At 33.7% G+C, this 27,272-nt stretch overlaps 1 protein-coding gene across 1 annotated transcript in view; it reads right to left on the bottom strand.

Moving 5' to 3' along the window:
* LOC125050317 overlaps positions 1-20,796 on the bottom strand; it is a 156,886-nt gene extending 136,090 nt beyond the window's left edge. Inside the window, exon 1 of the mRNA XM_047650066.1 lies at positions 20,597-20,796. The gene's annotated coding sequence lies outside the window, so the exon portion shown is untranslated. The remainder of the gene's footprint in view (positions 1-20,596) is intronic.
* Between the last annotated feature and the right edge of the window lie 6,476 nt (positions 20,797-27,272).

The raw sequence follows: 27,272 nt of genomic DNA, 5'->3' as shown, positions 1-27,272 counted from the left end.
TTTCCTGTGATTTTTCAAAGTTTTAATTAAAATACGGTGGACCAGCAAGCTTTAACAATTTCATTCAAAAATGTGATAAATGACGCAATAAAGACGGATTTTGCAAATTTTGTTCTCAATAAAAATTCTAATAACTTAATTCATTATTCGTCGTGGTATTAGACAAATAAATGTTCAAAAATGAATAATAAAAACACAAATCACTATTATAAGTTTTGATGATATTATTTACGACTTTGATTACTCGTAAATAATATTATCAAATAATTTAGGGTTTTCCTAATAGTACGAGACTTCATTAATGTGGTACTTAATAACGGTAATACAAGATAAAAATCACGATTTGTCTTGTGTTTGATTTGTGTTTGACTCATGTTATTAAGTAATTCATTAAAAGACGCCAAAAAAAAGTGGTCACTAAGAAACGTCTTTTTTTTTGGCTGTATTATATATCAACCGTGCTGACAATTCCGCTGAAATTTCATATCTATCTCTGGATTGCTATCGCTAATGAGAGTTACAGAGTACAGAGTTTGGGCTAGCCGCTAGGTAATGTGTTGAAATTATAAATTATAGTAAAAAATAGTATGACAACATGTATAACGATAACTCTTTGTGGTTTGTGTGGCTCACCTGGTGTTAAGTGGTACCACTGCCCATGGACACAATGCCAGAGGGCTCGCGAGTGCGTTGCCGGCCTGTTAAGAATCGGTACGCTCTTTTCTCGAAGGATCCTAAGTCGAATTGGTTTGGAAATACGTCAGTTCCACATAGTGGTGGTGTGCGGCTATAACTGCCTTAAAAACGCTCAATTGTGGAACGGACGTCGAGGTGATACGGGTGGAACTTCGCATTCTGCCTCGACTTCCGATGATGAAACTAAGCTCATTAATTCGAACAACAATTAACAACACCGTACAACTAACAATTAAACCAATGCAACTAGGAAGACTCTAGGTCCCACCGTGCGTTGATGTTATGGTATCTACGAACCAATAGGACTGGGAAGATTAAGATAAAGTCCAATTCATAAAGTAAAATAAAAAATAATACAGAAATCTCATAGTAAAATAATATGCTGCCTTACTTTCGCATATTAGAAAAGCCTTACCATATAACTAGGATTGTCAACATACTATTCAGGTACATAGTAATTTCGCCGATAGCCGTAAATAAAGAGGCTTGCTATAATTGGGGCAGAAACATAAGATAATTATGCGCATAATTTGATTAGTAGAAACATAAAACGACTGTGGAGCCTAGTTATTTAATAAGGTTAGTTGATTTTGTTTAGACTACACTTAATAAATTGTTATACTAGATGTAAACTCGAATAGTTTAAGTAATAGTAACCTTTTAGTTTTGGAGGCGAAAACATCGATTTAATATCATTTCTAAACAATTTGTGAGAATTATTTTGGAGAAATCAGAAACTGTCAATATGGAATCAAAGTATTAAACAATCTAACAATTGAGCTCGCTCAATAAGTATCGCAATACAGCGAGGAAACACAGCATTAAAAGTACACTTCGACAGGGACCAAACTTTATAATTTTGTAATAATTTTCTGTTTATCAATTTTAATTATTATTACGTAGGTTAAGAATATTGTAAATATTATTACTGTTGGTAAATATAACATTATTTAAATTTAAATGAAGTGTTTCATTTACAGTGTTATCAAAACCTGGTTTAGGATAAAATCATATCAGAATAACATATATAATATATATACATACTCATATAAAAATAAAATCAAGATCGTAGGATTCTTTTCAATTAAGTCCGGATTTTTTGACAGACAGATTTGACATTATAATTTTATTCAAGTCGGTTATCATTACACATCACTTCCTTTATTACCTTTGAATTCGCAACATCAGAGAATTTAACGAGAATGGGCAGAACTGGAGTTTATACTATTTGTCTTCATAGAGTTAAGTAGTATATACTTTTGTATACAATTAATTTATTAGTATAGTAAACACGAGATTGTACTCATGAATTCCAACAGATCGCGCAATAGTATTTAGTTCAAATGACCGCTTTAAATTCATGTCTAACATTCTTAGTAACGTAGTTAAATACCTAATAGGTGATTTTTGATACATACGTTATTTTAAAAATAGTCGTTTTATTGTGAATCTGATTTTTTTAAATGTATGCTTGATCTGTAGAACTAGTATAAAGGGCCAAGAACAATAACTGTGATCATAAAAAAATCATTAATTTACAGTCCTTACAGCTAACACGCTTCTTGCGACAGTAGGTCTGCTACGAGTTTAAATTAAATTAATGTACTTAGTATTTTTACTATACATTAGTGTTTTTTTGTACTACACATTAATGTAGTATGTTGAAGAGGTCGTAGGTTCGATCCCGGCTGTGCTACTCCTAATAGACTTTCTTTCTATGTGGGCATTTAACATTCGCTCAAACGGTGAAGGAAAACATCGTGAGGAAACCGGCTTACCTTAGATCCAAAAAGTTGACAGCGTGTGTCAGGCACTGGAGGCTGATCACCTACTTACCTATGTATTTGACAAATAATCATGAAACAGATACAGAAATTTCAGGCCCAGATCTAAAGAGGTTGAAGGGCCACTGATTTTTTTTTAGCATACATATTATGTTTAAGCACCTTGTAAGAGTATAGAACAGGTTGGTAATTTATTTAAAAAACACTAATTTTTTTTGTTAACGGATTGTAGGTTTAGAAAATTCACTTTAATTTTATTAAATGTATAGATTAGTCTGTTCCGAAGGAAGGAAACATCTGTCCCGAAGTATAACCCTAATACAAGTCTAGATTATAAAAATTAAATAATGTATTTATATTTGCGTAAATAAAGCGCCATCATCTCTCCCGTATCTAAAAACTAGAAAGATGACGTAAAACCTTAACCTACCATTTAAATAATACATTCGCCTCTTGTCAACATCTCATTTATATCTTTAAAAATATCATCAGATACAGCTATTTATATTTTTACTACGATTTCCTAGAATCTGCCGTGTTTTTAAAGCTATTGATCACTGTTACGGTTATTTGCAGAATCTCAGACATTTCTTGTCACATTTAATTGGATTATCGCCAAACGGTGGTCCGATCGGTCTGGGAGGCGAGTGAATAGAATCGCAATGTTGTATGAACATAATATAGGATGAATCGAGTCATGTGCCATTTATACTTTGAAGTTTAAAGTTAGCGTTACTTTGTGCTGTTCATAACGTAAGGTAATCAGAAAGGTTTAAGTTACGCCCTCCCTAGTTGAAATAAAGGGTTACTTAGACTACGATAAATCCTCATGGACACACACATCATACTCATAACTTATAAATTTAAGACTTTAGATACGATATTCTTAGCCTAGTGGCTTCAGCGTGCGATTCTCATCACTGAGGTCAGAGATTCGATCCCCGGCTGTGCACCAATGGACTTTCTATGTGCGCATTTAACATTTGATCGAACGGTGAAGGAAATTATCGTGTGGAAACCGCCTTAACCCAAAAGACGTCAGGCACAGGAGGCTGATCACCTACTTGCCTATTAGGTTGACAAATTATATTGAAACAGATACAGAAATCTGAAGCTCCGTACTAAAAAGGTTGTAGCGCCACTGATTTTTATTTTATATACGATTTCGACTATTGTTTTCTTAAGGTCTAAACACCTTATTAACAGATTTTTATATTCTGATCAAAGACAAGGAAATAGGTTAATTCTTCATTATTCGGTCTTTATTTTTAACGAAACGCGTGACTTTTTGAATCATGATAGTTTTATTTATTAAGTTTTTTTTTATTAAGCGTGAAAAGACTAATGAAGAATCTGATTAAATTTTAATTAGGTAGAGAGATATGTGATACTCATTTTTAATTATAACTTATCAAAATATTTTCTTAAACAAAAGTAGCGAAGACTCGCGAAGCAAGATTTTTCTTGATCATTCAGTCTTATATTTTATTTACATCAAAAACTGTGTTAAAATAAAAGCGCTCGTCTTACTGCTAAAAGCAGCTTTTTCCAGACAACTTGCGTGTTGTTCCCACGAGGATGTAATTGCGTGCTCATCTACTGCTGATAGAGGACAAATTTTTGTTTTTATTTTTAATTATTAATTACTTAAGATGTCATGTGGAACATGGTGTAATGGTTGCAGCTCCTTACAAACATTGTGTAAAACAAAAACTTGGCTATGAAAAATAGTGGCGGACAGTTTATTGCCAGTCCTTCTCGTCTGTTCTACGCCCTTGATTTGAGAACTGGCAGTAAATTTAAAATTAGAAGCATTTAATGTACATTTCGTTTTTACATTGTGTTACCTATAGGACTAAATGATTTTGGCTTTGACAACTAAGACGAAAATAAGCTTAAGCTTAATAATAATACAATAATATACTAAAACTTCACTTAATAAGTACAGGTTATAATAAAAAACAAGATGTTAATAGCTTAGAAAATATATCTTTTGGCAAAAAACTACTGTAAGTAAGAAAACTCAATTCACAAATAAAATTTTATGAGCTAATTCTTTTACGAACATGTTAATATGAAGTGTAGGGCTTATCTCAAGATACTAGAATGAAGATGAACTAGTCCCGACTCAATGTCATGGACACCTGTCGGTATGCGTCATGCACACACGCATAACCGCATGTGAATTCGGCGTAGGCGCAGCAGTGCAATTACCCTCTGATATTATCCAATGATTTTTATGTTATCGCTTTTAGGGCTGTGTATGGTGAGTATTATAGAGACTAAAGAATTTTGCTAATATTTGTTTAACCAACTGTTCTAAAAAGTAATAAAAAATTTCAATACTACGTATAGGTATGTATATTTTTTATTCGCAGTTAGTGGCTCGTAGGTAAGAAATTGCAAATATATTGTTTGTCTCATTGATTTATGAGACCAGGGTGTCAGAATCCAAGCACGTGCTATGTTTAGAAGACATACAGCCTGTGCTCTGGGAATATAAATACAGAGATGCAAATACGTAGGGCCATTGACAATTGACGTTTAACGGCATCTCTTGGAATAAAGCCTCCATTGATAGAATTGGACATAGACAAAGAGCAAGATATGTTTTAGGCACTCTGCAATATTTACTAACCTTTTGACCTTTCCTTTAAGAAATAATGTCTAGATTATTACTCAAAATCCTATATACAACGCTGACTGTCAACTTCTGCAAAGCTTCACTGCAGAAGGATATTTCACCGCTTTTTTATGAAAGCAAGTTTCTTCCAACAAGCACAAATTTCACCAGCAATCAAAATTAGGTTTAGTAGATAGATTACCAAACCCTAGTCTAACAATCACGGCTGGATAAAGTAAGTAATCAAAATATAAAACTTAAATTAATAATAAATACGTATATACGAAAAATATAATCATTAAGATACCTATCCCATATTCAAATATAAAGTATTTATGTTAGAAAATAGATGTTAAAGTGTCAACAAAATTTACAGCCCTGCGCACCGCATAGTGATTACCTCCTGCGCGCGAGCAGAACATGAATAATGCATAAACTTGTTAAAAACGCGTCAATCTCCCATTCTGTTGGTTTATCACTCGCAAATGATAGTGTCGAGGCGATCTCGTCTTACTTGTTACCCTTAGTATGTTTTTCCTTTATAAAAACATACGGGACTCGGACAGGGTAAAACGAGAAATTAAGGTTGTATATATTTCTTCACTTTTTATTTACTATAAATGATTATTTTACTAACCGCCGCATTATTCTACTTGTTGGCAGTCTACTTACTTGTTCGACTGCAAGGTCTCAGGTGCAAATCCCGGTTGGGTATAAAAGAGGTGCCTCACGGCAGGCACTTACTGAAGCCGTACATAGGTTTATATAATTTTAGCCAGTGTGCCACTGACACACATACACATAAGTATAGTTATAATTTGAAATCATTATTTATCTTTAAATTTTAACTATTAAATTATTGAACGACTCTAAACTCTCTCTCTCTTCACTGAACTGACTTGCGATTCTGTAACTCACTTTTCGAACTCTCACAGCGGTTTTCGCAGCGGCGGTCGCTCGCAAATCAGTCGTGAAGCAGTCATTTTACGATTTGGCATTCTGATAAGGAGAGAGCTTGTAATTTATTGTTTAATTGAACTGTTCTCTAAGTGGTTTAAGTTTTATTTAATAATCTACCCGTAAATATATCACCATAATACATATGGGCGAATGGCAAATGCATCATAAAATAAGAACCAGGCAGGGGTCTGAGAATCGCGTGCAAGAAAAACCTGGTAGATGGCAATTAATTTAAAATTGGACGTAAAATGTTACCACATTTCCCGTCGAGAAAAAAATCATATTACCGTAATTAATATTTTCCCACGGCTCATTTCAATTAAATGTAACAAGTGAATTAAGTATAATATAAATAGGTTGCATCCAAAATTAAATCCATGATCATCGAAAGGAGATGGCACTATAAGAAGAAGAAGATAAAGGTTGTTTTCTTTAGACATAGACATAAAATTTATTACTAACAAACACACATATACACACAAAATAACAATAATCAAAGAAAAAAATTAAGTAAAAAATATAATGAGATATAAAAAAAAATCCCTTTTCCCATTCGGTTCGTTGTGTGTAATGCGTGTGTGCTGTGACTGTAATTGGCCCTGGCTCAGCATTATGCTGAGGAGCAGAATGTTCCACAGCGCTAGTCATTCTGCCAGAGACCACAGCAACTAGTTTGCGCCTCAGTCGCAAAAAAAGAAAGAAAAGGAATGTATATATAAGCAATAATACTTAGTAGAAAAAATTATAATAAAAAAAAAAGTTAGCAGTGTAAGTAATGAAGTCTTATGTAGTAAATTAAATTAAATTAAAAGATAAAAATAAGAATAATTGTTAAGAAGTAGATAAATATTTTTTTTTGTTTAGTAAATAACTTACTGTATGTAGTTGCAATAAAAATAATAAGAAACTCTATTTTTTATGTTAGATATTAATAAAACTTTAATAACAATCGTTAGAAAACCGTATTACCCAAAGATTCAGGTTAACAGAATGCGGATCACCTACCTACATGTCTTATCAATAAAAAAAATAACAGAACGGTACCTATTGGGTCTCACAATTTCCGTAAGACTAAATACAAAACGCATTACTTCTGGATGCTGTATCATACCATATGCATATATTATGTAAACATGACTGTAATCGATTTAATCAAGTTTTATCTCTAAGGGTTGTTAAATAAAACTAAGTTAGAAAGGCAGGTTGTAACTTAAGGACTTACTTTATGTTGCGGCTAAATCGGACATTTTATATATCATTTAATGTAAATATCTTAGGTTAGGCTGGACAACATAGTTAGCTTATGTACCTTATACATTATATAATATAAAATAAAATCTATTTCTATAAAGTCTGGTGCATTAACGGCTTAGCGAGCGATTCTCAACCCTGAATTGTCTATTGTCCATTCCAGCCCTGGCCCTGCACCAAAACAGACCCTGCGCTTAAAGCTATCCTGGAAAATAACCGAAGAATCCAAGCAATAAGACAATGGGCAGGGGGGGAACTGACAGGTACGAGCGCCGGGTGTTCCACCATCAACGCCTTCAGACCACAGCTCGAGAAATGGGTGAGGAGGTGGTGGAGCTGCCTCAGCTCGACACGGTTGTTGCAGGAGGCATCAACCTGCCACCATTGTGAAGCCAGCGTCGTCGATGACGCACTCCACCCTCTAAAAGATTGTCCAGCATGGGAGGTGGAAAGGAAGCCTCTACTACAGGACGAGGACGTTACTCTCGATAACATCTCACACCATCTGCGTCGCCTTAGGAAACCACAGCGTCGCCGTTCCACCGTGAAACGCCTTGTATAATCCTGATTCCTGGGCACGCAAGCGATTAGTGAAGATTGGTCTCTCTATACTAAGAGTATGTAGAGTACATACTCTCTGAATAGATACGGTACGGTTTTTGCATGCCTTTGACTCAAAAGAACGAAGTGTGTCAGAAACACCACGTGAAAATAAATAAATGACGATCACGGGTTGGGATCTTGCAACTAAACCATAAAAGCCTGAGCCACATTCGATAATTTGAAAAATAAACAGAATCAATTCTTAATTGCAACATGTACTTTCATCTTCGTTAAACCAGTTCACACGGGTTCGTTGCATGTTAATTTACAGCGAATATTAATTAAAAACAACTTTATAGTAAATATTAATCAGAACTGGTTGCTCTGATCGTATTAATATTATCTATGGTCTGCTCTACTTGTCTATTACTTTGTGTACTCTGTTGGGGGTTAATTATCTTATTATTTGTTTTATTTTCTGTATCATCAGGGGTTAAATTCCTTATATGTTTTTTTTTTAAATTAAACCCCTAACAACAAGGAGTAACATACATAATTACATAAATAGGTTTAACAATATGAATGTTGTATGTCTACTAATAAGGAATGTTTTAATCATAAGTACAATATAAGTAAATAAAATGGGTTAGCATATAATATGTTGTAAAATACTCAACTATTTATGTGGCGTATATATCCATTGTAGTAACTATATATATAACTTTCTATAAAAGACAATACATATTGTTCTTCATACATTTATATAACACGCAATATGAATTATCAACTACACTAAGGGTTATAATATAAAATAATATACATTGAAATAAATAACTAAACTTAACATAAACTAAAATATATCATTAAAAGGAGTCCCTTTAGGCAAGGTTCCGAAGATACTGGCAGCGTTCCCCCTTTGAATTGCTAGACTAATTCTTTGTCCGAGGTAGCTGCCAGATCTTCGGTCTCCTGTGATGTCGACTAACCTTTTTGAAATTTCTTTAAAAAGCCTTAAAGCGCTAGGACCCCACGGACCAAGGGTCTCGACACCGAATGGGACAAAATCATATTCTGAGCCCAGACCCCTGTATTTCCATGCTTTATTTTTTTCAGCCGCTTCACAAGCCGCACCAGCTCTGTAGTTGGTTCCATGTAGATGGGAAGGGGCCAGCGTGTCTGAACAGGTTGCATCCCATACCAGTACCCGACCCATCTTCCATGGAATCAAACTCATACCGTCCGGTCTCTTGCCATCGTCTCTTGCAATACCACTCGGCTCAAGTAGACTTGGCACGTTGACGGTGGCAAGGGAACGGCGTATGATATCGTTAAGTGCGGCATGTCTCGAGAAGCGGCCTGCACTTTTTTGGCATGACAGGCCGTGATGTCCTAACTTGTCGACATCACTGCCACAGGGACATATATGAGGAGCGCAGACTGGAACCCCAAGCCGTAGACAGGTTGCGATTCGAAGCGTGTCAGGCTCAAGAAAAGTTCCTGTATTTGACGATGGGTAAGCGTGAAGCCAGTAGCCGGCCTCATGCGTACCCACGGCCAAAAGCCTAGCACGCGCCGAACCTATACTACAACTCAAAAGATCGTCAAAAGTCAGTTAGCAGTGTATGTCATCCCAGCTCCTCTGTGAATTTAGAGATAATGGAAAATTTTGACCTGGGCATGCCATCAAGAAAGCGTTTCTAGCTTCTTCCAAGCCAGCAATCTCAAAGTTTGAAGGGGAAGCCCTTAAAATTTTACTTATGAGATTTGCTGAACTATGGACAGAAGATAGAAAGGCTGGCAAAGCGACACTGGAAATTTTGCGAATCCCTAAACCACCATAACGGATGGGTAGGGAAGCTTGGGTCCAAGATTGCTCGTTCAGCTGCATATTAAGAAGTGATTCTAAGGTAATTTTGATTAAGTCGTCTAATGGTGTTAAAAGATCTGGGTGATTCCAAAAGGAGCAGCAACGGAGCACATACGTAAATTTTGGGAGGAAAAGACAGAATTTTAAGATGCAAAGTGCATAATGTGGACTAATTTCAAGGAGACGGTCAGCAGAATTTTGAAATTTAGTAATTGAAGTATGAATATAATCAGAAATAGATTCATTAAAAATTGGAGAACCTAAAAGGTAAAGGGAATTCCTGTTAACTATTTTAATATTTGGAGCCAAAATTTGAAATTTTTTTTTTACATCATTTAAATTTAAGTCGCAGTTATTTATGAAAAGTTCGCATTTGTTAAAATTAAGCTCCAAACCAATGGCTTCAAATTTATTTTTGATTAAAAGAAGGTCCGAAAACACAGTATCCACATCACCTCCTAGGGTTCCGTCGTCCAAATACCAAACATTGAAATTAGAATTTAGATTTTTGATTATCGGATTTATAGCCAAACTAAAAATTGCAGGCCCAAGGGGATCACCCTGTTGACAACCTACTTCCGAGGAAAGTTCATTAGAACGATATAACAATTTAGTCGGATCAGCGTAACTGAGAAGAAGATAATTGTATATTTCCGGTATATGTTGTTTTATTTCAGTCAGCAGGGTATCCCTATTTACCGAATTAAATGCATTTTTCACATCAATTTTGAGCAACACGTCTGGCTGTCCGTGACTTAGGAAAGAGCGTAGGGCATGGACGGCTGCCTCACACCCTCCTTTCACACCGAAGCCTAACTGTACAGGTTCAAATTCTGAATTTAATTTTGGTAAAATATGTCGAACAGCAATTTTGGAAGCCAGACGTCTTAGTGTTGATCCAACAGCAATTGGTCTCACCCCTCCGTCCTTTTTAGTGAGGGCAATGAGGTTCGCGCCGAAAAGAATGGGAACAATTTCTGTATTGACATCCCCGGAATACATAAAATTTATTAATTTTGTGATCGAGTTAATAAGTTGCTCGCCTGCATCACCCACAGAATGCGATGTTAAATCTTTCAAATGTTGGGGTGAGATTCCATCCAAGCCTGCAGCCGAACCTGGTTTAAAAGATAAAATTGCATCAGTTACATCTTTGTTTCCAATTTTAAGGCATGCTTGTCCTGCTGTTGGTGGGTCGAGAAAATATGGGTTTACTGGAGCTGGGGGATGTTTTGTCCGTAATGCCTCAAGGGTGTCAGGGGTATCTGGCGATAGCACGTCATTGGTGAACAAAAGGCGAGCGGCACCTTTAAGATCTCCGTCACAAATTTTGTTCTCGATGAGTTTTTTGCGATTAAAAGGGGCATCATGTTTAATTAGAGGTGCGGGAGAAGGTGAGGAACTTACAGCACAGTTATTCTTTATCTTTTGTGTCAGGGATAAATTCGGTTCATCAGTTTTTATTATATGTAGTGTACTGTATGAAAATAAAAATAGGTTCTGCCAGTCTTGAGTACAATTGCTTAAATAACATTTCTGGATTAATTTTGACAAATGTGTTGCAACAGTTATTCGAGCTCCTCGAGGGATTCTTTTAACAATAGGTAAACTATTTTTCAAATGGCTAAGTAATGTATGGAAAGAAGTTGGAGCGTTGGCTACAAAAGTAGGCGCACTCGGAATAATGGGAAGGATTTCTAAAAGTGAACTGGTCTGGCTAATACAGTTCCTGTGTGTTTTAGTAATGTGTATTTTAAGGCCTTTCAAAGATTTGAAAGACTTGTTGCAAAATGTACATGAATGGGACGCGTTCGACGTGCCATCACAAGATAGGGTCACGGCCTGCATTCACAACAGTTAAGTACTTACATAAAAAAAAAAAAAAAACAATAACTTAAAACAAATTTAAAAACACAAAAAAAAAAAAAAAAATTACTTAAAACAAATTTAAAAACACAAAAAAGTTACTTAAAAAGGACACTGATAACAAAAAATAGGTCAAAGTCAAAAATAAAAATGAATGCTGCTGGTTTTGGATACAAAACGCATTCGTCGTTTCGTCACAGGATGGACTTGCAATTGGACGTTGCCTTAGCAACCGCGTAGCTAATAAAATAAAAAGCAAAATAAAGAGCACAAACACAAGCAAAAGCGGGAGCACAGAGAAAAACAGAAGAGTTCAGGTTTAGAGTTCGTTATATATATGTTGTATATATAACGAACACATGATTTAATTGACTAGAATTACTTAAACGTGCAACTTACTATAAAATATCAATGAAATCTTTATCTATCCAGCATTTTTGTGAGACCATCAGAGAAATAGTCATAAACACAGAAATAACATTTATTACTAACAAAAACACACACAAATAAACACACATAAGTGTGTAATGCGTGTGTGCTGTGGTTGTAATTGGCCCTGGCTCAGCATTATGCTGAGGAGCAGAATGTTCCACAGCGCTAGTCATCATATTATAATATATTTACAATTTTATGTATAATATTTTTATACTGGTTTATATAATAAAATATTATTTATAGCAGAGATTATTATTATTAAAATAATGAATCACATTTCGTATTTAGGTGTTTTAAGTTTATAATAAAGACTTGCCTACGTGTCACAACTATCTTACGGTAATCCGCGTGTAATTCTGGACATAGTAAAATATAAGATTATCGAGATTATCTGGTCAGTAGCGTATTGAAGTTTTGCCAATTTCAAAACTATGATCCACAAAATAGGAATTGCTCACAATTGGCCAAAATGCTTGGTTCAGGCCCTCGCTGAATATCAGTGCTGTGGTCCACAGCGAGGGTACTTGGCCTCACCAAATAACTTTGTTAATTAATGTTTCTTTATTTCGTGGTGGTTTAAGTTCCTATGTAATTAATCACAAATGTTGACATTACTTTTTGTTGTGTTGAAATTTTGATTCAGGCCATGTTTTAGTAAAATATCTTGCAATATGTAAAGTTTATAGCTGTGAGTTAAGATTAATTGTTTGTGATTTAAAATGAAAGAGACATCTCTCTGAATGCATGACTTAGGCAATGATTATAGTTATGTTACTAAATTGAGGTAATACATGTTATACCCGTAGTTCTTCATTTTTAATCGCTAGTCAAAAAATAATGAATCACTTGGAGATCATCATGAAACATAAGGTAAATATATCGGAAACTGTCAACCTAAATGAGTTTAAGGACTTATGTACTTATTTTGCATGAGATTGTTTATAGGTGAAAATGAAATCCTTTTTGTAAATAGTTACACCCATTTTTTTATAGAACAGGGGGCAAACGGGCAAGAGGTACCTGATGTTAAGTGATACCGCTGCCCATGGACACTCTCAATGCTATAGAGCTCGTACCTGCGTATAAATATTACACACATTCTCAACCAAAAGCATTTACCTATGTTAACGTTTTAAACATTTTTCCAATAGGCTATAATGTAGGTGGAAATACGATAGGCAGTACTTGGTGGGTCTTCGAGCCGGCGCGGAGGAGTTACTATCAGTATCCTCTAGAGTCTTGCATGTAAAGGATAAAAATATGTTACTCAATATAAACATATGCAATGATGGCCATTGGCAAATAAATAGGCTCTCTACTCTGACTCAATAATCCATAGCAAAACGAGTATAAATTTTTATGAGACTGATAAAACGGTAACGATGTTGTAATAAACGGTTATATAGCAGTAAAACTATGTGACTCCACTATATATACAATTTGATTCCCGTATCTTCACTTCTTAAAATGAAAGTATTTTTAACAGTAGATAAGTTAAATCATTTAAAGAAACTGTCCTCCATAAACTAGTTTTGGGCTCCGCCGCGACCGAAAAATATCTTTTAAAATTGATGGTATGTAGTGACAATCATACTAATTGATATTAATTTCATCATAATATAATATTATTCGAGATATATTTTTAGCATCCGACTCAAAAACCTCATTGTATTCTATTTGTAATCTTTGTACTTCTTAATTTAGCCCTAAATTTTAAAGGTAAAGTAAAATCCTAAATATGTAATGTTTTTACTTAAAAATACAAAGTACATTAAAGACTAAAAATAGACACACCCTTTAAGCAATTCCTACTTGTATTAGAAGATCGATAATTCTAGCAAACACGAGATTAACTTATAATAACCTTATTTTATTTACAACGGGTTACTTAGTAACGGAAACTTGCACATTTGAACATGGATTTATAAGTAATGTGACCAATAAAATTAATATTCAATTCGTATTCCTACAGCTAAAATAAATTATATAAAAGAAAAACCACTTATACTAAACATATAGCCAAAGATAGAATACATAATTTATACAAAAAGGTTCAAACATTTATAAAAAGGATATATATATATTTTTTTTTAAGTAATGTCGGATGGTGTACCTAAAAGTATGGGTATGTCGTGCGTGCGTGAGGGTGTTTATGATGCAAGTGATTTAGCGCTATGGATATTCTTAATTCTTCTTTTAACCATATTCTGCAATAGTCCTAAAGTACAAATTTTTCATACATTCGATATTGCTACTGGGTACATAAAGCCTACAATAGTGATTAGGCAAGCTTCTAAGAGTTTCGTAAAGTATTAAACATTAAATTACCAGAGTAATTAATAATATAACGAGCATAATGATTAATGACCCATCGGTTTTATTGCGAACGTTTACGGTAATTTACGCAAGTCGATATTTCAAATATCAGTCGTAGAAGACTTAAAAAGTTGTTAGGGCGTTTTCATATGATTTGACATCTCACGACTCTATAGTTAATCATATTAAATATCTATTATTTACACGAAAATTCGTATATAGGTATATACAATACTGTAATGTGACCAGTCTTAATGTACGGCTGTGGGGCTTGCCACGCTAATCGCGGAAGAGGAGTAGAAGCTATTGGCGTAACGTAAAACATTAAAGAGGGAGGACGGAGAGTCGAAAAGAAATGCCGAAATAGAAGAGTTGGTCCAGCCCAACATTTAAGGCGAATATAAAGCCCATCGACTTCGTTAAAGGCACCTTGAGCGCATGGGCCAAGATCGATCAGTACAGGAAGTTCACCTGAGCCGTCCTGGCGGCCGGCCACCAGTAGGCCTGCATAGGTAGCAGTAGCAGTAGTAGCATATATAGCTGGCTCGACAGAGTGGAGGAAGACCTGCTGCTGCTGAAATCCAGAAATTGGCGGGCGGTGGCACAAATGGGGAGGACAATTCTTATTTCGGAGGCCAAGACACTCTATGGTTTCGAAAGTACAGATTACCTAAACACAAGAGCTGAAAAATATCAAAAATCTTTCGTAGCAAATACGGCTAAAATTTCACACATACGAATTGCATATGTGTAGCATACCTTGCAGACAAAGACGATCGATTTAGCATCGGTAGTGGTTTTATTGTTTTATTGTTGAGTGACAAGATATAATTAAAGTGCAACAAGGACACACTGACTGACACTTTATTTAGATTTGGCTATTTTAAAGCGATTTAAGATGGCGTTAAGTGATTTTATTTACACGCTATCGCTAACCAGTTTACTTGGTAACGCATGTGTTTAATAAGGTTCTCAGATCGATTCACGGTAAAACAATAATTGCTTCTAGTTGAAAGGCATAGACTTACTAACAACAGTAGATAACAACAGTACCTAGATTATTATTTTTATTTATTTATAGCCTTATATCAGAAATACAGAATATATACATTATAACTATTGTTTTTCTTAATCTACGATAACCGATTCTATGTGCCTACGGGCAAAGGCCTACCCCACTGTCCTCCATTTTTCCTTATTGTGTACCAATCTCGTCCAGGTCTTTTCAGCCATTTCCATGATTTCACCGGCCCACCTTTTAGATTGCCTACCTCTGTTTCTTTTATGGCCTCTTGGTTACCATAGTGTTACAATTTTGCTCCATTTATCTGCTCCTCTTATGGTATGTCCAGCCCATTTCCATTTAAGAACTAAAATAATGTTTTATATGCAACATCAGCAAACCCTGTTTTATCTGTTAAATTCTTGTTACTTATTTTGTCAATTCTTCTTTTCTTTAATACTTCTTTCCATGGCTCTCTGGCTTACGCTTAATCTTTCACTTTGTGCTTTGGCATTTTTGTTTTATTCTTGTTTGACTATTTTTCATAATTTATTTTAGGGACCAATGGAAGACAAAGATTATGATTTCATTGCCTTACAAACAAAAAAACAAACACAAACCAGTGGCACTATTACCTTCTGGGCCTTAGATTTTGTCAACCAAATAGGCTAGTAGGTGATCAGCCTTGGCAGGCGTGTGTCCACGCCGTCGACATTTTGGGTCTAAGGCAAGCCGGTTTTCTTACGATGTTTTTCTTCACTATTCAAGCGAATTTTAAAGCGCACATTGATAGAAAGTCCATTGGTGAACAGCCGGGAATCGAAATAACGACTTCAAGAACGAGAGTCGCAAGATGAAGCTACTAGGCCAATACTGCTTACAGAAGAAAAATTGTACCTTACGATCTTATGTTCGAGTTCTATATCAAACGACCAACGTTACTAATACGAGTCGTAGACAAAGTACTGTATAACCGTTTAAATTAAATATTGTACTGTCCAAGTCGTGGCATGATAATGCTACTATTTACTTTTATTTTGACATGGACAAACTCAGTCTAAACCAAATACGAGGTAGTAAATTATGCTAGAGGCAAATAGCCGACAAGAACAATATTAACTTTTAAGCATTGTTTCATAATTACAATATTATACATTTATATAATTTCTCTAACGCTTTATAAACACAATATGTAGAATGATGTCTGTGATATTATATAAAACAAATGACAAATAGAGATAATCAAATTAATGTTATTACTTTAATCCCATAGACAACACCACAAGTAATTAAAATTAAAATGGTTAAACTCTTTTACTAAATTATTTATAACTCCGGAACATGAGGAGACTATTTAATAACTATAAAAAGTATTGGTTAATCCCTAGAGATATAACAATGTGGGAGACAAGTCTACATGCTTACATTTGCGTTTAGTATATCTCTTATGTCTACATATATAAGGTTTATGACTGCATATCTACAATTAAAATAGATAATTGAAGTCTAGAAGTTTTTATGAACGGGTCACTGACTTTCAATGAGATTTCTGAGGGTAATATTTTGTTTCTAATTTGATGCCGGAGGTGGGGAGGGCTAACAATATGCTAGACCGATAGATAGATAGAAGATCCGATTTTTATTCCTGTATTATCACGTATACCTACGCTTGGTACTATAAATGATATACAAGTTTTGAATTAGGTGTCTCTTCCCAACTATTTTTCATTTAAACCACAATAAAACTAGTAAATTTAGTTTTAGATAGATAAAGTTAAACACTTACTTAAAACTTGGTATAACTTAATTAAGCTTATACGTATAATTCCTGTTTTTATTTCAGACTACATTTTTCTTACATGAGCTAAGCAATGTACATTTAAGAGATTCCAGTTTTCTATCAACGAATTTCTATCAAATTGATCGCATGCTCGCATTCCTAACTCGACTATAAATTATATGCAAACCAATAGTGATAATATATAATATATTTTTATAAGAAAACAATAAATCTGAGTTGTTGTTTAGGTGTGTTGGTCGGCGACGGCAAAGATCAAAGACATAGTTTGAACTTCATTAAATAAATTGGGTGCTTCTTTAAACAATTTATTAGTGGGAAACTTTCGGTGTTTATATTGTCACGGTTGAGTGGATTGTATCTATAAGTTGTGTTTTTATCTATATACAAGACCTATATTATTATTATTCATTAAGATTCCAAAATCTGTTATCTGGTATTAAAATCAGTTAACGGACTTACCATTTTCAGAGCAGCAGTCCAAAAATGGCGAGAACTAAAAAAATTATGTAAAAAATTGCGTTTTTATATGTTAAAGAAGTTATATTGAAACATGTAGTAGTTGTTTAAGTAAATCAACTATAAAGTCAACTAGTAATGTTAAAAACGTACTATAAGCCTAAATTAGGTAAATATGTTCAGTCACTTATTTCTTTGCACTAACAAAATATATAGTTATGTAAGTATATCTCCTGAATATATAGTAAAAAAATATAATATTATAAAGAACTTCTAATACAGACACAAATAATTGCTGTTTGTTCAAATAACGGAAACTTATGAACAAAGATACCGAGTGTCTAATAAAGTTCAAATTAGTGAGTCATTGTATAATGAGGTGCTATTAAAAATCGACGATTCTTCTCTAACCACTAAACAAGAAGTCAGTTAACTTTTCACTGAGCCTGAGTTAAACAAACCATAGTACAATCACGTTTAAAAGTACAAGGAAATATTTTATAGCACACCGACTAATTAGGTTTGTACTTAGTTATTTATAGATTATTGCAATGGCATTAGGGTTCTGGAGCTTTAAAAATAACTTTTAGAAAATCCAATATAAAAATTCTCAATATCACATTATGCTAGTCGTACTATAACTCTAAACAATACATAATCCTCAAAAAATCTTCTTTACCCTTACTTTTTTAATTTTTTAATATCTTACGCACTGAAATCTAGAAGAATCAAGAAGAGAACTCTGTTAGAGTTTATCTAAGAAGAAAATGAAATAACTCTGTGAAATATATACCAAAAGAATATTTAAATTATATTTGTCATTTGAATTTATTGTGATCATGATTACATTGATAATGACAGACAAAATCTGTTAGAATGCACCTGTTCTCAATAATATTAGCATTAATATATTTTGCCTACAAAACATACAATATTTTCTAAAAGTCGTCGCGGTGGAATCTTACGTGTGTTTTAATGAATTACTTTGTGAAAACAAATTTATGATCACGTTCAGACAAATTGCTTATTAGGTTTTGAATATATTATTTTTATTTTTTGTCGTGAAAATTTAATAAATAATCAAAATTTGTGTAGTTTTCTCTGTGTCGTGTGCCAAGTTTTGCTAGATTTCTAGCGTATTAAATATATTTTCAAGAATATAGATTAAGTAAATAACTTGATAGCAATTATTACATAATTTTCAGTAATATAAATAATTGGTATCTTCAAAAGTAAGGTTCTTGGAAACGTCTATGAAATTGCATTTGAAAATTTAGTAGACACTTGTGTGGCCGAGTGTGAAGAAAGTTTTCAAAGCTGTTGTTTACAAACCAAAACCGCTTAATGATAGCGGTAGCTTAGCACTCGACACTGTTTGCTTTTTACTCGGCTTAACCGCGTGGTTAATTTTAATTTTTAATCGATCATAGAAAATCATTTTTTGTAAGTGTTGATTACATTCTATCAACTTGCTTTTGGAATACTATCGAAATCAAAAGCATGTTGTAGTTTTTATAAATGCATATATGTGCAAAGTCTAAATTTTATGAAAATAGGCTTTTACGTTGCCAAAAGATAATGGTTGTAAACAATATGTACTCCCAATCTAACTTCTTAGATAATAATAATAATTGCAATAATCACTTGGTCCTCCCAGGTCTGTCTATTTGCAGTGATTGTAAAAAGTTCGCAAAAACTTTTCAGACAGGAGAAGTTTTGACACAGTTAAAACTTTCATCAACTAGTTGATAAAAGGGCCTGGGACTAGTGCTAGACAGGCTACTTCTAATTAATTTGCGATATTTGTTTTAAAATAGGTGTTGTTTGATGATTTGCTATTTTAAAAGAGTACCGAGAGTTTTTTACGCCGGCTTTTTCTCTCGGCCTACACCCTCTGTCTTCTTTGCCGATGAGTAGGGATGCCTACAAATTCAAAATTAATGACGTGGAATAAGTGATACCTGTATCTTATTTTCCATAATAAACATATTTTATTTTACGGTATTTTAAAATTGAACTAAACTCTTAAGTGAAAACTCTATACAAAAAAAAATATATATATTATATATAGAAGGTAAAGTTATCAAAAATAACGTACACTCAGCGTTTACAATTCCAACATTGGTAAATTATGTCTCGTTATCCGAATTATTCTATATTCCTATCATTAGAGCTCAAACACGGCCGTTAAGTGTTTAACACATCTAGATTAAACTGCAAAGCCTAATATTAACAGAGATTTATGGCATTTTACGGAAATAAACATTTCAAGTTTATTATACAGGCCATTTTGGGAGCTTAAATGACATTTATCGCTTTGAGTGGTATAGCAATGCTTAAAACGTTTATGTACTCACTAAATAATGTTATGAGGTACAAATATTAGCATTGTTTACGTATGATAAATACTATCAGATAATGTCAGATTGTAAAAACTATGAAAAAAGCTTTTATTGTGTGAACCGCTTCCACGTCTTAGTGGAGCGTTTGCTTTTTCATGTGTTAAATTTTAAGTTCCTGGGTTTGATTGTAGAAAGTGTGATTGTTTTCTGCGTAGATGGCGCTGATTAAGATAGATTGTTTAAGAATTTAAACTTATATAAATTCCATATTTTTTTGCCGGTTTTTAGCAAAAGATTACTTATTACTATCTGGAAATTTTAATTTTTTAAAAATTTATTTACAATATTTTAAACACTAGACGACAAACCTTTGTGATTAAATTAACTTCATAATATCTGGCACTATATTAGTTAACTGTAATTTAAATTGACATAATTATTACCTAACATAGTAAGCAGTTAATAAAATAGGATTAACAGATAATCCTTTAATATAATGCCCTCATCTGATTAGAATGGACTAATAAATATGGTTAATCTCTTGTGAATGCGACCGCAAACGGAAGATTAATACTTAACCACGATGAACTTATGTTATTAAAAAAAACCTTAATTATAAATAAATAATAACTCTTAGAATTTCATTCGCCTACCTGTATAGAAATGGATCTGCTATACTTCATGGCATTAAAACGCAAGAACAACACTAATTAGCACACATTTAGCAACTAAGTATGAAATTCCACAACACTGCACAGCACTGCACTATAGAAAATTCGAAATTTTGCGCAGCCGGGAAATGATGGACAGCGAGTGCGCGCGCTGCGGACAAACTTCAAACTGAGCTACTGACGCGAGACGCCAATAAAACGAATGTATCTTTTTTCATTTATTTTGAAACTAAAAGAAAAATCGCCGAAGTGAGATTGACGATACCTTTATGTTCCACGATCGTTTCACGCATCGGACCACCGCGCGTCATAATTTGCACGCGTCATTTTTGACAGCGTAAGCGGATTGGGCGCGAAATTAGCGGAGTCCTAAAGCCTACTTTAGAATTAAAATTGACAGGGGTCTGCCTCGCACGAATTCGTGTTTTGATATCTTAATTTCTTGTGCATTTTAATCCTTGGTTTTAGTGCTAATTATGGTACAGTATCACGGGAGGTCTCAAACTAACCAAATATTCACGCATACAATGTTATACATATTTAAAAATCTATCAATAAAAATGACCTTTAAATGTACAAAAAAATAAAACTAGTCAATAAGCTTTCAGTGTTAGTACCGAGCTACTTTTGTAAGATAATTAAGAAATAAAATGTCTGGTTTTAATGGCGATTGGATATAATCGAATGCTACCCATAGGTAATATAAAATTATAGCTAGTCGTAATCAACTGTAATTTTCTGAAACCCTTTACAACTATGTAATTAAAGATATTTCACGCTCGTTCACAGACAATTAAAAGTATAATTTACCTTCAACCACGATCACAGAGACAGTTAATGAAGAATAACGATGTTTATGTAATAATATTTACCACTTAATATGCAAGAAACTGGATGTTAGGGAAACTATAAAATGCGTGGTGGTAACATACCGTTTCCGTGTCTCTGCAGACACATTTACTTAACATTTCCAGCATTATAGCCTCAATCACTTTATTATATTTCCGTTTTATTGGTCAAAGGGTATATATTTATTATTAAACTTACTTATTAGTACTTTTAAGATACTCGTACAATTTATGCCATCAAACATAACTTATAAAAAATTCAGTCTCGCAACGCAGTTCTTCTACTGTATAAACTTGTTAAATTCATGTATGTAATACAAAGTCAGTAAATTTATTCAGTCTCTACTTAAGGAACATTCTGTCTAAAGGGAGCGTTCAAGTATTAGGTCACGCAATTTTTGGTGATTCTGTGCTTTAGAGTCGTTAGTTTTGATGATCGGTCATAATCGAGCAATATGTCCTAATTGAGAGACAGCTGTATTAATTACATAAATTTAAAATATAATCTTTTTACGTATATCTTTGAGAGAGAAGCAAGATACATACCACAGCACATCCCAGCGCAACGGAACATCTAAGCAACTACACTCTCGACAAAATCAAGTAAATAAATATTTATTTAATGTTTAACTATGTTACTTGTTAAGTGTATTTACAAATAACGGTAGTAACATTAAAATAAAAGATTACAATAAACATCGTAATTCACCAATTAAAATAAAATAAATTTAAAATTCTTTGATAATTTGATTGCTAAGTTATTGCCAGGCTTACAGCATGGCCGTTCCGATTGAAATATTGGATTCTTTCTATAATTTATTATTCTAAGTTTGGGAAGGAATTGGAAAAGCCCTACAGACGCTTATGTCATTGGATGAGTTTGCTATTCTGGTTGTATTTATGTTATTTATGTTATTTATCCAAGTATTGGAAATTGGTTTTACGACAGAATAACGAAAATCCAAACGAATATTTGTAATAGTTTAGTTATTTAACTATTTAAAAATGGTTCATATATCTAGAGCAGTGTTGGCCTGGTGGCTTCAGCGTGCGACTCACATCCCTGACATCGTAGATTCGATCCTCGTGCACCAAAATTTTGCGCATTTTAACATTCGCTCGAACGGTGAAAGAAAACATCGTGAGGAAACCAGCTGGCCTTAGACCCAAAAAGTCGACGGTGTGTGTCAGGCACAGGAGGCTGATCACCTACTTGCCATTAGATTGATAAATGACCATGAAACAGATACAGAAATCTGCGAAGCAGAGCTAAAAAGGTTGTAGCGCCACTGATTTATTTGATTTTTTCATATATTTAATACTCTGAGACTAGATTTTTGTGTCTCAAAAATTACGAAGGTGTTGCCTAATGTAATAAACCTGTAACTATGAAATGATAATACAGTGCAAATCGGTACGTTTCACACAACTTCATCATTTTCGTAATTCAACTCGCATTTTTGTAGAACACACAAAACTAAACTCTTTACTTTTCGTTCGTACAAAACTGAACGTTAGTGTTCAGCAATACATGCCAAATTCAACTGCATTATCAAACAATTTCGATACAAGACAAAAGCACGGCGACACCTGAGGGCAAAATCTCGCTTCTGACACGTTATTATTTGTTACAAAATAAGAAACATTTTATATAAGGCAAATTCAACTTTACAGCACTCCTAATAAGGTTATATATAGCTTAAAATAGCTTAAGACGAACGAAAAGATTTATATTGTGAAATTGCAGTTAAAAGTTTTAAATCATGTTTTTGAGTTAACTTTTCGGCGATTTCGATGAAGTCGAGTTTAGCAATTTTAGTTCGCTATCGAATAGCATATTTACACCAGCGAAGACCCAAATAACACAGGTATATTATTGAGTTTTTGATGATTTATTTGTTGAGGCCTGAAATAAATCTTCTTTTTATTAAAAGTAGGCCTGTCTTATCAAGGCAGCTTATCAGCGACACTAAAACTATGTGTGAGTTTCGCTATCAGATGTCTACACCTTCCATTTATCCCGTAATCGTTTAACCAAGACTTGGTTAAGCTCTGTTGGCTCGCGAATTCTATTACCGAAGGCGGAATTAAATGTGCACATAGAAAGAAAATTACATTCGTCTAATTCGGGGTTCAAACGCACAATCTAGGGTTTGATAACGCTGATAGTTACGGCAAAGACACTCTTATTGTTTTATGATACAATATATTATTATTAATTGTAATGTTTTGAATGTACCTAGTATATGTATTTAATTAACCAAGAAACAGTGTTATGAAGCTGTCGTGTGATGTTTAATAAATTCGCGTTATTTAAAAGAAATTTATATGTCATGTAAATCAAAGATATTAATAATAAAAAACAATTGCCATACAGGTTTTTATCAATACCAAAAATCCGTCCATTCACTTAGCATGTGTTTCAATGTCAAGTTTAAAATTAAAACTTTGCTGGAATTAGTTGTTAAATGACTGAAAGCAATGGTAATCTTAATGCAAACGGCTTCATAAGCTAAGTTCACACATGACAAATCATTTTTCTTAATCAAATTGATACCTTCAGCATAAAACATGGAGAAGGACGCAAGACGAAACGTTGCTTTTGATTGGTCAAACGGACCATCGTCTAGGTGACATTATGTATCGCCTCAATGATATTGGATTAGAGATGTTGATGGCCAGTCACGATCGAACGGAGAGCACAATCGTTTGGTCTTTTGATATAATATGTTCTTAGGGAAAGGTTAGCGATAAGTCTGTCGTCCATACGTCAAAAATGTATTAGTTAGTTAGTTTCTAACTGAACTAAATCGAAAGTATCGCGCCTACTGTGGTTTCTGAATCTCACCCTGAGTTCCCTTTACGGTATTTGTTACCATGGTAACCACTGTAGCAAACTAGCAATAATTTTTCTATAGAGAAGAAAATCTATCAAACTGTGAAATGGATTATGATGAAACGCATCTCCCTGATATAATACATAAATAAATATCTAATCTAGATATATTTAAGTATTTAAATGGATGACTCCGCTTTTAGCAGGGGACGAAATGAAAAAAAAAGTATTGAAAAGTCTTATAAATGTTTTAGATACAAGATTTAAGAAGAAACATTTCTGTATTGTAAATCGAAATATTACAATAATTTTGCCTATTGTTATAAAAGCACGAAAAAACCACCATACCGTCATTTAAGTGTTGTGGACGCGGGCTTAGAAAGTTTTCAAGCACTTGATAATTTTTATTCTAAAACATTCAAGCAACCGTTCAAGTGCCGTACTTATAAATGTAATAAATTATCGCCGTTGGCAAGGCCGTAAATGACTAGCTCAAAAAATAGACTGACATTTTGAATATTTACCATACATGAGGTCATAATGGCATAATTTTTATATAAGCGTTACAATGTACTCTAATTATTAATTATTATAAATGATTGTAAAGTAAGGCTATATCTTAAATCAGAGACAGAAAAAGAGATCAGGTTATAAAAAAAAACAACCTACAGAGGACCGGACCTCTGTCTAATCTGACATTACTGTTGACTGTAAGGTACGCAAGCAATTTTGTTAATCTTGATGTAAATAATGCATGATTGTAATTTAGTGGTCACAAGGTACTCTTTTTTTTCAAAAGTTATCGAACTATTGGCGGTACAATAATCAGACATGAATTGTCCGACACAGCCTTGCAAAACATTTATCGTTTCACCGGGTGTCCACTACATATTAATCTATAAAGTCCTATCTTATTTACTGAGTTTGTTTTAAAATTTACGAGATACTATCGTTGTGTTAATTGTTTCTTATCCATAGTTTATAGAATTCAATTCATCCGTTTGACATATGAGTCTAAATTTCAATGCAAACATGTAATCGTGGTGACCACGATTGCTGAAATGTAATAAATTCGCGACTTTTTTAGAATCCAGGCGACAATTACACCTGATGTTGGCCAACGACATGTGGCCTATTGGAGCAAGTCTGTCCAGTAGATGCCAAATTATCCGCTGCTTGAATGAACCTATGATAAACTCTTTAGGAAAGATTAAAAGGCGCAAGGAGTTCTACTGCTTCAACTCTTGTTGTCACAAGAAACGATTTAGTTTTATATACGTTTAAGAAGTAAATTAAGTCAATATGATCATAGACTGTTAAACATCAAACAAAACATATGTTTGCAACAATTGTATTGTATTTTTTCTTCCTTTTGTGCTTATGAATTCCGATATTACCGAAGTCATGGAGGCAGTTCTACAATATTATAGATTACCTCCAAAGCCTCGTAATACCTAATTCCTAGAATCAGAACCATATTTCTAGGTTAAGGATAAATGCCTGGAATCCGTTCTTCCGTGAAAGCAAAGTAGGCCTAAGTGGTACATTAATGAGGCGTAAACAATCAGAAATTACATCTCCATAGAGCGCGCACCCGTTTGTAGCGAACCTACACACCGTCAAAATAACTGTGGGAATAATCTTACAAGTTTAAAATATATATTACCAGTGCAGTCATGGCCTAGTTAGCTTCAGAGTGCGACCCGGCTGTGTACCAATAGCGTTTTTTATATCATAAACAATAATTGTTATGTTATGTATGTGTTTTTATATCATTAACAATAAACAATTAACGAAACAGATATAATGGGTTGTAAAGCCACTGGTTTTTTTTACTTTTAGCATTTGATTCCCAGCGAAAAAAAAATATTTTGGATTAAGAGGAGGTACCTGGGTACCTTCAAAAAGAGAAACAAAACATCAGACATTGTTTGATTAAGCTGCTGTAGCATCGGACAGTTTTTAAACAATTCACACAATGGATATGATTGCAATAATATTTTACGAAGGAACAAATGGCTATTGTGCACCAACATGATATTCGAATCAAGTTCGCTACATCAATAAAATTTTTTTATTCTTGTTGTTGCTAACTTAATTTATCACTGAAACACATTCTTCATTAGAGATTTGCGAATAAACTAGAGCTCCTGGATTTCAGTAATAGCAAATTTCGGATTAACAGGATATTAGACGAAACATCTTCCAGCCTTAAAAATAGAAATAAAATGTAACGAAACTTCCGCTTCCATTGGGACTTTAAGGACCTATCTGGTCGCCAAACTCCAAAAAAGTACATTGTTTTTTTCAATTTTCGTCATCACCGACGGATATAATACAACAAAAAGTTTAATTAACATTATTTTAAATTACTGAACTCTCCCGACGTAATTGAAAATAATTGTTGCAACTAACCCGATTAAAGATTTTAAACAAGTGATAAACGGCATAGAAGTTTAAGTATAATGTTATTATTCAATTACCGTAGACCACAATAATAAATAGAATATGTTTTGAGGGTATTGTACATTAAACCCTACACCCCATTGCCGACGCGCTTGATGAATGTACATAAAGATTGCATTTGAATTCCAAAGTGCACTTTTTAATTTACAATTCACAAAGCGAATATGCAAAATGGAACGATGCGGGATTCTCAAAAGTCATGTCATTGTGCATTGAAAAAAACACATAAGCATCTCGATGGTGATAAACGAGGTGACATCGTGTACGCCACTTGAATATCAAAAAGTGCACATCGCTTTATTAAACAAAAACAAACGGGAAACTCACATTAAAATTAAAGAAAATTGAACTCAATGATTGAGTTTATAAAGTATATTTTTATAGTAAATAAAAACAAGCAAACTTTGCGATTCTAATACAGTTCGAAATTGGAATTCGGCACTTTTCATCGCTGGCGCCAAGGTCCACAGGTAATTTCACACAAATTCACGAAATAATTTACTGGAAA

Source organism: Pieris napi, chromosome 6 (assembly GCF_905475465.1).
Source record: "Pieris napi chromosome 6, ilPieNapi1.2, whole genome shotgun sequence".
NCBI lineage: Eukaryota > Metazoa > Arthropoda > Insecta > Lepidoptera > Pieridae > Pieris > Pieris napi.
This window is presented reverse-complemented; position numbering and strand designations above follow the sequence as displayed.